We start from the raw sequence: 13813 nt of genomic DNA, 5'->3' as shown, positions 1-13813 counted from the left end.
ATTCTAGATGGGACTCTAGACCTTGTCATGCCTCACTGGGCTAATGTGCTGCGTTTTAAGTCCCACTATTCCTGGAGTCATCATAAAAGTTAAAGATTTTTAAAAGTATGTGTAATTATCCAAATTATCAGTCTTTCAGACCCAAGTTGACAAAAAGTAAAGACTAGGTTTCTGAACTTATTAAAAATTACTACTTATTGTAATTAAATCAACTTAGCTGCAGGTAAACAATTATGAACCATCTGCATATAATTCTACTAATTAAAACTCTATTTTCCTTTTAAACTTCACCTCACACAATACAGGAAAATAAAACACATGAAAAGAGGAAAAACTAGGAAGCAATTCAGTAGCCTTTGTTCACAAGATCTGTTTTGTTGTTTTTTTTTTGATGATCAAAATGTTTCTTCTCAACCTTCCTTTTCCGAATGTTGGCTCACTTATAAAAGATCTCTGACTTAACAATTAAAAGTCACAGCTGACAGTAATTAGTGAAGGAAAGATAAAATGGTTTTCTACAGCTTTAAAATGGCTTACTGCTGAAAAAAGGAGAGCGAGCTCCAAGCAGGTATAAGTCCTGATTGTTTCTCTGTTGTTCCCATTCCCAATCTGTTCAGTTACTTCAGAACCAATCTTACGGCTGTTGGCACACAAAAGAGCTTTGTAATTGATAACTGGTCACTTGTCCATAGACAAATCAACTTCTTGTTACCAACCAAAAGTCCATCTGAATACATAAGATGGACTCCAGTTCATCTTATCAGATGCTGCTTGGCCTGCTGTATTCATCCAGCTCTACACCTTGTTATCTCAGATTCTCCAGCATCTGCAGTTCCTACTATCTCTCCCAATCATCAGTGCAATATGGTATTCTTAGTTGATGCAATTTTCAGTAATACCCAAGATAGCTACAAAACGTCAGAAAGAAACTTGAGTTTTGCAACCTTATTTGTAAGCAGGATATTGTTTTTGTGTACATGAGAAGCACACTCAGCGAGTTGTTCAGCAGTAGTAATGGCTCACCACTTGATTCAAATGTATGGTTGTGATTGTGGGCTTAATTGATAAATTCAGTCTGTGAAAATGTAAAGCTTGCTCAGCAATCAAAACAGGTCTCCTATATAACTTATATTAAGATCCACCCCAGGTGATAGTGAGAATCAACAGAATCCACATTCGAGGATCCGGAAGGATTAAAAATGTCCACAGCCAAGGACTGGGTTAATTAGAATCAGACATTTGAGAATGTTTGCATTGTTAAGCTGGAAACCAAGTCAATGAAATTGCCAATTCAGTTCTCTTTTAGGATGAAGAAGCTTTTGTTGCATAGATGCTGTTTGGAGTGGAATTTGTCGTGACTTGTGATGTAGACAAAAGAGTTTGAATAAAGTTTAAAGAGTGTGGAAATGGGAGGCTAACCAGAAGAGCTTTAATTTGGTCACGTCTATAGGTGGACAAAAAAGGTATGCACACTGAAAGATTAATGCTGTGTCTCATTTCAGATTGGTTGTAATGCTGAAACAAACACAGAAAATGCTGAATATGGGAAATCGTGTCTCTCTAACTTGATTGAGATTTTTGAAGAAGTAATGAAGTAATGAAGTAGTGAGGGCAGAATGGTGGATATGATCTATATGGACTTTAGTAAGATGTTCAACAAGATTCCTTATTGTAGACTAGTTAGCAAGGTTAGATCACATGGAACACAAGGAGAACTCATCATTTGGATACAAAACTGGCTTGAAAGTAGAAGGCAGTGGTGGAAGGTTGTTTTTCAGACTGGATGCTGTGACCAGCGGTGTGCCACAAGGATCAGTGCTGGGTCCACTGCTTTTCGTCATTTATATAAATGTTTTGAATGTGAACATAGGAGGTATGGTTAGTAAGTTTGCAGATGACGCCAGAATTAGAGGTAGAGTCGACAGTGAAGAAGGTTATCTCAGAGTACAATGGGATCTTGATCAGATGGGCGAATGGGCTGAGGAGTGGCAGATTTATATAAATGTGAGGTGCTGCATTTTGGAAAGGCAGATTAGGACACTCTTTAAACATTATTCAAGCTCTGCTGCTTGCATCCTAATTCATGACAAATTCCACTCCAACAGCATCTGTGCAACAAAAGCTTCTTCATCCAAACAGAAAACTGAATTGGCAGTTTCAATGACTTATACACTTAGTGGTAAGGTTCTGGGGAGAGTTGCTGAACAAAGAGACCGTGGAGTGCAGGTTTATAGTTCCTTGAAAGTGGAGTCGCAAGTAGACAGGATAGTGAAGAAGGCATTTGACATGCTTGCCTTTACTGGTCAGTGCATTGAGTATAGGAGTTGGAAGGTCACGTTACATCTGTACAGGACATTGGTTAGGCCACTTTTGGAGTATTGCATGCATTTCTGGTCTCCCTGCTTTAAGAAGGAATGTTGTGAAACTAGAAAGGGTTCAGAAAAGATTTATGAGGGTGTTGCCAGGGTTGGAGGTTTTGAGCTGTAGGGAGAGGCTGAATAGGCTGGGCTATTTTCCCTGGAGCATTGGAAGCTGAGGGGTGACCTTATGGAGGTTTATAAAATCATGAGGGGCATGGATAGGGTAAATAGCCAAGGTCTTTTGCCTGGAGTGGAAGAGTCCAAAACTATAGGGCATTGGTTTAAGGTGAGAGGGAAACATTTAAAAGGGCCCAAAGGGACAACTTTTTCACACAGAGGGTGGTGCGTGTATGGAATGAGCTGCCAGAGGAAATGGTGGAGACAGGTATGATTAAAACATTTAAAAGGCATCTGGATAGGTATATGAATAGGAGGGATTTTGAGGGATATGGGTCAAATACTGGCAAATGGGGCTGGATTTATATTGGATATCCGGTCAGCATTGACGAGTTGGACCAAAGGTTCTGTTTCCGTGCTGTACATCTCCATAACTCTATAACTCAGTAAGTCTGGCAGAATCTGTAGAGAGAGAAACAGAGTTAATGTTTACAGTCCAGAATGACTCTTCTTCAGAACTCTTGTAATAGTTGTATGGTTATAGTGCTGTCCCATGTAAATGATAATCCTGAAGTAACAAACAAGAGATTCTGCCCTGTCATTGAGTACTATCATGTGTTGACCAGCAATCATGATGGCTGAAAATTAATGGATCAGTTGGATTTCAGTGAATTGGAAATTAAAAATATTTCAATTTTGCAAAATGGTTATTGCCTATAATAGCACAGAAATATTACTATTTCAGTGTATTAATTTGAATAGTTAGAAGCTGCACTTTGGAATTAAGTGATTTTTAAATGATAGCTAGGTCTACCTTCAAGAATTATTCCTTTAATTGTAGTTTTGAATATCTACTATTAGTAGGCAGAGCAGCAAGATGATACAAAGTGAAGTTTCATTGGTGAGTCAACAGTTGCAAAAATAAAGATGTTTTAACCAGCTACTTGTTACATTAGCCAGAAACTCCATGCCACTTCGTGTACCGAATGCAGCGATGGAGGCAAATATAGCTGCCATTTTGCACACTGTCAGATCTCAGAATCAGAAACAAAGTGAATGAGGGAGGATTGCCAAAATCTTCTTTAAGTTGTGCTACTGAACCTTTAAACTTCATCTGAACCTGTGTTTGGGCCTCAAATTAATATCAAAGTCTAAGAACAACAAATGAAACAATACAGAACTCCCTATCAGTCAATGTTGTGTGATTTCAGAGTAACAATTTAGCTCAGAAAGCAAGAATCACCAATTAAAGAAAGTTGCTCCTTTAAACTACTCAGCTCACACAGGTTAATTTTGGATGTAAAATTTCAATTTGTCTCATTACTTTCTATTAAAATTCAAATAAGTACAATAAAAACGCAGAACAACATCTCTTTTCCTCTCCCTCAGTTCTCTGCATTGTTACTGCTCAAGCTAGCATTAATTGAGAAGCTATGAAATGATGTGTCTTTCTTGTTTATTAGACCCAGGGCAGAAGGAGAGAAAAAATCCAGAAAAATTAAATGTGCAGTTATCTGAGGAGTGGGAGTGGGTGTTAGAATGGATCCCTGTTCAGTGAGAAAATGAAAAAAAAATGAAAGCTTAAAAACATGTTTGATGGGGAATAAACCATGAATTACCGTTTACAGCAACAAACTAGTTACTAATACAAAGTATTGTATGGTTGACTTGTTTTGAAAACTTATTTGTGCGCGAGCTAGTTTCTATAATTTGCATGCAGTTCTTTATACTGTCCTGTCTAAACTACCATCTATTTGTCTAATTTTCATTATCCCCAAGAAATATGCGGGAGTTGACATGAGTTAGTGTCTAGTGAAGATCTGCTTTTAGTGCGATTTTCTTTCCGGCGAGCCAGCAAGTACAAGCGAATCAAAACTTTTAGATTAAATTGTTAAAATGACTTTCCAAATAGTGTAAAGTTTCAACTCAGGTGTGTCGCCCTTAGCAGATGTCATGGTGAAACACATCAAATTTCACGGCCCTCCGTGATTACGTAAAGCCAGTTCTGATCCTATCGCTCCCTCTCTCGTACCCAGTCACAGCCTCTGGGGAACGAGAACAATGAAATGCCCCGGAAATGACAAGAAGGCAGAGCATGTTAGTACTCTCGCAGTGAAACCAGGTGGTGCAGTTTATAGTCAAGTGGTTGGTACGTTAATCTTCAACAACTTCTCAATACCTCACGAAATCCCTAAAACTGGGCACCAGAGGATTGTCTGAAACTCTACTAACTTTACAATTAAGGTGATCTTGGTTTGGAATTTATTTCAAATTAGAACTCTAGTCTGTATTTGGATTAATAGGAAATTAAGGGCAACCATTGGCTGCTTATCTACCTTTTAAAGGTGTGACCATAATAAGAACTAAGTAGACTGTTTAATAACCAGTGGGATTTAAGAATAAAGGACTTTCAGATTTTAAAAATCAGCGGCTTAGAACATTCAACTATGCAGCATTGACTTTTTTTTGGTTTGTTCGTTGGCAGATCTGGTGAATCCTAGCGGGGAGGAGGGAGTAGGAAATATTTTCAAATAATATGCTGATCGGTCTTATTGAAAGCTTTGACGGCCACTTTGTAAAGAGATTTTACTGAAAGTTTCCAGGATTTCCCATCGACACTATTGGAATATTATCCAGGCCACGCACTTCCACTCCATAGAGTTTGCTGTACTGTACCCTTCAATACATGCAGTTATCGTTAACGCAGAAATCAGTTAATGATTTACACGAAAAACAAAACACAAGACTTTCACATTGAGCTGCAAGTAAAGTCGATTATTAAATGGAAATCCAAAACACAGTGAGGGAGTATGTAGTACAATCATAGCCACTGATTTTTGCTGTCATACAATTTTTTAAAGGAATTTTTATCTTAGAAAAGCATTATGTTCTGTTAAACTTTATTTCAAGCATGCTGAACTGTGGATCAATACATAATTGAATCATCTATGTACTTTGAAATTGTGTCTTGCTATTGAAATAATTTTGTAAGCGAGTTTAAACTCTCTTAACCCACAATCTGTGTGGCCAATGATTTTGATAGATTTCTCATATAAGGAAACTGACTGTATTTCAGGAGTGCCATGAAGTGGCTTAATGCCGAGTATCGGTGAAGGCAGTTTAGTTTCTTGAACCTGTAATATGTGTGGCATTATTGCAAACAATTGGGCTTGTCTTCAAACCACAGTTACCCAGAGCATGACATGTCAGAAACAAATGTGAGTTACCATGACAACTACTTTAGAATTCACAAGCCGTTTTATCTCAATTGATCTATTCTTCAGCAAACAGAGTAAATGATCTTTACATAGTGTAGAAAATTATTCTGCATTTGTTGTTGGAAGCCGTGCTTCAGAACTGTGCACAAAGTGTGCAGCACGGATTAGTAACTGGTTTTATTTGAATGCTGCTTGTGATTTTCTGATTGCCCTATTTCTTTCCAAACCAACTGTTACTTGTTGCCTATGGGATTCTTGCAGTTGGTGCTGGGTTACCACTTTATCCTATAGCAATATCTATAAGAGTTTATAGTTGTTGGATTTCTTAATAACTCATAATATCTGTAACATAGTTTACCTGTGAAATATCTTACGTTTTTGTATTACATAAATGGCAGCACCACGTCAAAGAAAGACATTAGTATAGATGACCAAAAGCTTGGCAAAAGAAATATGTGGTAGATTGCACCTTATCCAAGACCTGATGTCCAATATGCAGCTTAACGACATAGGGGCAGTGGAAAGATGGAGGGCAGAGACAGTGAGGCTGAACTGGATGTCACCAGTGTACATATAGGACACAGTTTTACAGGGTGACATAGGCTATGGCAAGATGTGTGGCAGAATTGTACATCAAGTGCTGCAAAACCCATCTCCGTGTGAGATCATTTCATTTGACCTTTTCTGCTTTTCACAAGAGGTATGGAGAGATTCTCGCTGGGTGATGGTGAGATGCCAATTGATGAGTATTAGCACTTGTTTAACAACTTGTTAAAGCTACAGTCACCTCATTAATTTTTGGTGTTCCATCTTACCAAACTTGCCCAACAAGTTAGATGTCAGGAAGATGTGACCAGGGAAACCAGGTTTTGTGCCCAGTGGATTCAGCTCCATGCTTGCCCAGATCACCTCCATGCTGTTTGCTGGGTGGCAAGGTCTCAGGGTGGTATCAATGGGCACCAGCCTCTCAGACCCTTCCTCCATGGGAAAAAAAAAGAACTGAGGATACTGGAAATCTGAAACAAAATCAGAAATTGCTAGAAAAACTCAGCAGGTCTGGCAGCATCTGTGGAGAGAAAGCCGTTCCGAAGAAGGGTCACTGGACCTGAAGTTTTAGCTCTCTTTTTCTCTGGACCTGAAGTTTTAGCTCTCTTTTTCTCTCCACAGATGCTACCAAACCTGCTGAGTTTTTCCAGCAATTTCTGATTTTTGTCCCTCCATAGACACTGGCAACAACAAGGCTGCAGCAGGGACACTCAGCACAGGGATAGGCACCAAGCTCACAGACTGGACCAGGCTGCATCTCGGGGCTGTTCACTCGCAGTCTTACTGCTCACTCACTTAGTGCCTACAAAGAAAAAGAACAAAGAACAAAGAAAATTACAACACAAGAACAGGACCTTCGGCCCTCCAAACCTGTGCCGATCCAGATCCTCTATCTAAGCCTGTCACCTATTTTCCAAGGATCTGTATCCCTCTGCTCCCTGCCCATTCATGTATCTGTCTAGATACATGTTAAATGACGCTATCGTGCCTGCCTCTACCACCTCCGCCGGCAACGCGTTCCAGGCACCCACCACCCTCTGCATAAAGAACTTTCCACACCTATCTCCCTTAAACTTTTCTCCTCTCACCTTGAACTCATGACCCCTAGTAATTGAGCCCCCCACTCTGGGAAAAAGCTTCTTGCTATCCACCCTGTTTATACCTCTCATGATTTTGTAGACCTCAATCAGGTCCCCCCTCAACCTCGTCTTTCTGACGTAAATAATCCTAATCTACTCAACCTCTCTTCATTACTAGCGCCCTCCATACCAGGCAACATCCTGGTGAACCTCCTCTGCACCCTCTCCAAACATCCACATCCTTTTGGTAATATAACAACCAGAACTGTACGCAGTATTCCAAATGCGGTCGAACCAAAGTCCTATACAACTGTAACATGACCTGCCAACTCTTGTACTCAATGCCCCGTCCGATGAATGAAAGCATGGCGTATGCCTTCTTGACCACTCTATCGACCTGCGTTGCCACCTTCAGGGTACAATGGACCTGAACACCCAGATCTCTCTGTGCATCAATTTTCCCCAGGGCTTTTCCATTTACCACATAGTTCGCTCTTGAATTGGTTCTTCCAAAATGCGTCACCTCGCATTTGCCTGGATTGAACTCCATCTGCCATTTCTCCGCCCAACTCTCCAATCTATCTATATTCTGCTGCATTCTCCGACAGTTCCCTTCACTATCTGCTACTCCACCAATCTTAGTGTCATCTGCAAACTTGCTAATCAGACCCTCTATACCTTCCTCCAGATCATTTATGTATATCACAAACAGCAGTGGTCCCAACACGGATCCCTGTGGAACACCACTGGTCACAGTTCTCCATTTTGAGAAACTCCCTTCCCCTACAACTCTCTGTCTCCTGTTGCCCAGCCAGTTCTCTATCCATCTAGCTAGTACACCCTGGACCCTGTCTGCTCACAGCATCCCTGCCTTGTCTTGCTGTGTCTGTTAGTGAAGTCACACAATCAGGCAGCTTGCCTTGCTGGTGGATATCCTCAGTATAGGCAGTGGACATTCTGTAGTACAGCAGTGTGCTTGCATCAATCTCTCGCCTGCCCTGTTTGCCAGCAGCTTACACAGCAAACACACTGTGTGCACAGTAAGCAGGCAGCCATGTCTTAAAGTCTCGGGGAGTAAACACCAAAGACCTTGTTTTTGCGGTTCAGAGTGTGAGTCATGGTCAGTCCATTGGCTTCGTATCAGTGAGTCTCAGGGCTAGGGCTAACACAGTTGGACAGATGTATAGGCACCAGACAAGGGACTGGGTACATCTTACCTGAAGCTTGTGTCATGTTGGTTGAGGAGTTGGGTCTGTCCAATTAAACTAAGCAAAGGGAGGGGTGAGGCAGAGGTGAAGGGAAATGCCAGACTGAACCTGTGCAAGTCTGCCTTCAGATAAATAGGGAGGAGGATGGTGGTGGAGAGTGCAGGCTTTGGGTAAGGATGCAGTCAAATTGTGAGGGGGCAGCAGAATTTGTGGGAGAGAGGTGATGCAGTAAAACATGGCAGGAAAGGGGTTAAGTCTGTGGGGCACTGTCATCTAGAGCCAGAAGCGCACTGGCTTCAAGAGTGGGGCAGTGGGAAACACCTAGAACGGTCACCTCATATGCTGGAGCTGGGTGGGGATGGTGGGGCAGGTGCAGGCTTATATAGATAGGTCGGATGGGGACTTGGGGAGGTGTGAATGTTGTGGTGATTATGGGGTGGGATTTTTGAGGACTCGGTGGTACATTCAGGTTGAGGCTGGAAGTATCTGCCTGAGGAGCACTCACTCACCTTCCATCATGCTGGATAGTGCACAGGCTCAATGGGAAAGAAAATGGCTGTGAGCACACACAGGCTGGGGGGATGTGGCGGTACGTGACCTGACCTGTGAGGGAGGGCTGTAGTCAATACTGACCACTGGACTTTTAAAGGGAAGGAACATTGGCCCCAAGACACTGCAATGTATTGCACACAGGCGCCATGCTGCCTAGTCCCTGGCCATTCTACGTCATTGACCCTCTCAGGATATGGCATCTCCCTGGTATAGCCACTGCTAGATAACTCTTTGACAGCTTTATCCTTTGAGCACAGACAAACATTAAGAATATTGAATGTGGAGGACAAATGTATCACTATGATCTATGGAGGTTAGGTGGAGCAACGCTAGGCATGTTTGTATCTGGAGGGGCTAGACATGCTGAGGGGTCTTCTTGCGAGAGACAAGTTGATCCTCCTTAGTGTCAACTCCCAAGGGTTGGAGGAAGGCCAGCAGGCTGGAGGTGGAGGGCCCTGCCACCTTTGCTGTTGCTCCTGTTCCTCCCTGTGCCTCACTGTGCCTGTGGTGAAGTCCCTGATTTCTGAAACCACAGGGTCCTCTCCTACATGGGGCTGAGCAGGAGCATGGTCTTCAGCAGTCCTTCATGTACCAGCGCCTGGGTCATTTCTTCCTCGGCCAGCTGTGGAGCTATGGTGGGGAGGTGCTCACTAGATTGTGTCCCTAGTCTGTATGGTATCTGTATTTTTGCTGGAAGAGGTGCAGGATGCAGCCTTGTCAATGCTTCCTCCGAGGTCTCTGTACTCTCATCCTCCAAGGTTGAAGAGGTGGCTTCTTGGGGACCTGGAAATTTTCCCCATAGAGGTGGTTGAGACGTTGACAGTCCTGGCAAGACAGAGAGAAAGGTATTACAACCAGTGTTTTGAAGTGTTGTGCAATGGTTGAGACTGACAGCTGCGTTAATTAGCGTGGCAGTGAAATGAAGAGCAGTACATAATCACTTGGCGGGAGATGGATATTACTACAACACTGCTCCTACGAGGACCGGGATTCTCTCCTTGTATGGAGTGAGGACATGGACGTGAGGCACCCCTGTGCCCCCCCCCTCCCCCACCAAATCACAGAGGTGATTGTACACAGGTCAAGAAGGTTGAAAAGGAATGGCCTCAGAATGGTCACTGTTAATCACATCAACAGTCACAAACAAAGAAGTTGTCACCTTTGACATTGATTAGGGTTTTCTAGTGTTGGAAACTGGATCACTCAGAGTGAATCACAAGAAGATGGGAGAAAGACTGCAGAAAGTTTCAGAACAGAGGAATGTGGGGAGTCATCGTCCGCAATGGCTCAGTGGGTAGCACTGCTGCCAGGGACATGGGCTACTGTCTGTGTGGAGTTTCCACGTTGGGATATTGTTCAGAGGGTTGGCCTACTTCCACACAGTAAGGATTCTATGAATCACAAAAAGCTAGCATACAGGTTCAGCAAATAATAAGGAAGGCAAATGGAATGTTTGCCTTTATTTTAAAGGGAATGGAGTATAAAATAAAGGAAGTCTTGTTAAAACTTTTCAAGGCACAGGTCAGACCACACCTAGTATTGGTGGCAGCCCAGAACATAGTCACTAGGCTGGTATGGGGGGACTGCCTTATGATGATAGGTTGAATATAGAGTCATAGAATCAGACAGCACAGAAGAGACTCTTTGGCCCATTGAGTCTACACTAACCTATCTACACTAGTCCCACCTTCCAGCACTTGTTGCATAGCCTTGAATATTATGACATTTCAAAAGACCATCCATATACTTTATACTTTTTAAGGTTATGAGGTTTCCTGCTTCCACCTATCCTCCCTGGCAGTGCATTCCAATTTCCCACTACCCTCTCGGTGGAAGTGCTTTTCCTCAAATTCCCTTTAAACCTCCTGCCCTTCACCTTAAAATTATGGCCCCGCATGCTGACTCTTCAACTAAGGAGAATAGCTGCTTTCTATTCACCCTGTCCCTGCTGTTTAATCTTACCCACCTCTATGAGGTTCCCCCATCAACCTAAGCTTGTCCAGCTTCTCTTCATAGCTTAAATGCTCCATCCAGGCAACATCCTGGTGAATTTCCTCTACACCCCCTCCAGTGCAATCACATCCTTCCTATAATGTGTTGACCAAAACTGCACACAGTACTCCACCTGTGGCCTAGCCAAAGTTCTGTACAGAACTTCCTGCTCTTATAATCTATGCCACGAGTGATAAAGGTACGTGTCCCATATACCTTCTTAACCACCCTATTAACCTGACCAGCTGCTTTTAGGGATCCCTGAAAAATGTCGCAAGATCCCACTGTTTCTGTGAGCTTCCTAATATCCTACCATTCATTGAGTATTTCCTTGTCCTGTTGCTTCTTCCAAAGTGCTTCCTCACAGCTTTCAGGGTTAAATTCTATCTGCCACAGATCCGCCTGTCTGACCAACCTGTCTATATCTTCCTGTAACGTGAGACCTTTTCCTCATTGTCAACCACACAGCCAATCTTTGTGCCATCTGCAAATGTACTTACTGTCAACTCTGCATTCTCATCAACCTTGTTCATATATACTGCAAACGATAAAGGAACCCAGCATCAACTACTGTGGTATGCCACCGCAGACCAGACTCCAGTCACACAAATAGCCTTCCACCACCACCCTCTGTCTCCTGTCACTAAGCCAAATTTGGATCCAACTTGCCAAGTTACTGTGCATCCCACGTGTTTTTACCTTCTTTGTAATTCTCAAAGGCTAAAATCCATATAACTATATCAAATCACTACCCTCATCTCCACACCTCATTACTTCCTCATGAAATTCAACCAAATTTGCTAGGCATGAGCCACATTGACTATTCCTGATCAAACCTTCCCTCTCCAAATGGAGATTAATTCTCTCCTTCAGAATTTTCACGAGTAGTTTCCCACAACTGCTGAGAGACTCCCTGGTTTGTAATCCCTGGTTTATATCTATCACCCTTCTTGCAAAGTGGAACTACATTAGCTGTCCTCCAGCCCTCTGACACCTTCCCTATGGCCAGAGGGAAATTAAAAAATTTGGGTTAGAGCCTCTGTAATTTCTGACTTTGCCTTCCACAATAGCCTGAGATATGACACATGCGGACCTGGGGGTTTGTCCACTTAACCCTCCAATACATCCCCACTCCCTAAGAACTCAAGAACCGTACAGTCCCTGTCCCCAAATTCTGTACCTTGATCCTTGTTCTCCCGAGTGAAGACAGTTGTGAAATACTCATTTAACATTCTACCAATATCTATCAGTGTCCTTCAGCTCCATGCCCTCCTGGTCCCTAATGAGTCCTATACACTTCATGGTTATCTTCTACCCCTTAATAACCTTACAAATTATCTTGGAATTCTTCCTAATGTTACCGCCAGTGTTTTCTCATGCCCCCCTCTTTGCTTTAATTGCTTTCTTAAGTTCACTTGCACTTTCTGTATTCCACTAGCACCTCTGCTTTGCTCCTTTCGTACCTGTTAAAAGCTTCTTTTCCTTCTTATGCAGCCCTGAGCATTCTTAGACATTCAGGGTTCTTTGGGCATGTTGCTCCTACATTTCATCCTGGATAGAACATGGTGGGCCTGCAGTTTTCCCATTTCCTTTTTAAATTTCCCCAACTATCTTGCAGTTGATTAGCCCAGGACTAGTTGTTTCTGGTCTACTTTGGCCAGATCCTACATTATTGTAATAAAACCCATGTTTCCTAAATCCAGAAGCCTTTTTTTTACAGACCACTTTTTTTTTCCACAACAAACTTAAATCATACTGTGGTGTGGTTGCTATTACTAAAATGCTTCACCACCTGCTCAGCTTTATTCCCAAGAATCAGATCCAGCAATGCACTATCCCTTGTTGACCTAAAAAAATTCTCCTGAGTTCATTTCAAGAAATCCTCTAAACCCTTTGACTACCCCAATTAATGTTAGGAAGTTGAAATTCCCTAAGACTATTATTCCTACACACGTCAATGAACTGTCTACATATCTGCTGCTGTGTTGCCCACTGACTGTTTGTTTGGGCCTGTACTCAGGGAATTTAGAAGAAAAAGAAGCATGAAGGATTCTTAGGGGACTTAGCTGTAGAAATGCAATAAAACTTGTTTTCCCTTGTGGAAGAGTCTAGGAACAGAGGACATAATCTCAGAATAAGGGGTCACTCTTTCAAGACAAAGATGAGGACTAAATTCCTGGTATGCATTCCTAATAAGCACATCTGTGCACAAGAAGTATTTGAATTTATATTTGGTTAGTCTTATATTTGGTTGACTGCACTAAGCTGATCACTCATCCCTAAGACAACAAGAATCTGTGGCTCCAAAATAATAACGAAAACAGAACTAGCTGGAGAAATTCAGCAGTTCTGGCAGCGTCTGTGGAGAGAAAGCAGAGCTAATGTTTTTAGTCCACTGACCCTCCTTCGGAACTGGAATAAATGCCACCAGATCTGCTGAGTTTCTCCATGATTTTCTGTTTTTGTTTCAGATTTCCAGCCTCTGCAGTTATTTGTTTTATTTTAGCTCCAAAATACTACTTGCTTTAACACCGGAATGAGGTTTATATTCGATGTTTAACAAATTACAGTTCTATCATTTTACAGTGAACAGTAATTACTGTACAATGATCTGTTTATACTTTAATGTAAAATACTTTAGCCGTTGATTTTAAAACTAACAGAGTATGAAAGAAGATAACAAGGTGTAGAGCTGGATGAACACAGCAGGCCAAACAGCATCAGAGGAGCAGGAAGGCTGA

At 42.2% G+C, this 13813-nt stretch overlaps 1 protein-coding gene across 4 annotated transcripts in view; it reads left to right on the top strand.

Annotated features, from left to right (window-relative positions):
* The first annotated feature begins 485 nt into the window (after window positions 1–485).
* The window catches only part of si:ch211-105j21.9 (sialomucin core protein 24-like), a 41108-nt gene continuing 27780 nt past the window's right edge, over window positions 486–13813 (top strand). For 2 of the 4 annotated variants that reach the window (XM_048612268.1, XM_048612272.1), the window contains exon 1: window positions 4527–4721. The gene's annotated coding sequence lies outside the window, so the exon portion shown is untranslated. Of the gene's footprint in view, window positions 569–4524; window positions 4722–13813 lie in introns of those variants that run through there. The other 2 variants (XM_048612271.1, XM_048612269.1) reach the window with 2 other exon arrangements.

The sequence above is a fragment of the Rhincodon typus genome, chromosome 25 (genome assembly GCF_021869965.1).
Source record: "Rhincodon typus isolate 14 chromosome 25, sRhiTyp1.1, whole genome shotgun sequence".
Classification (NCBI taxonomy): domain Eukaryota; kingdom Metazoa; phylum Chordata; class Chondrichthyes; order Orectolobiformes; family Rhincodontidae; genus Rhincodon; species Rhincodon typus.
The sequence above is the reverse complement of the archived record's forward strand: the minus strand, read 5'-3'. Positions and strand labels throughout refer to the sequence as shown.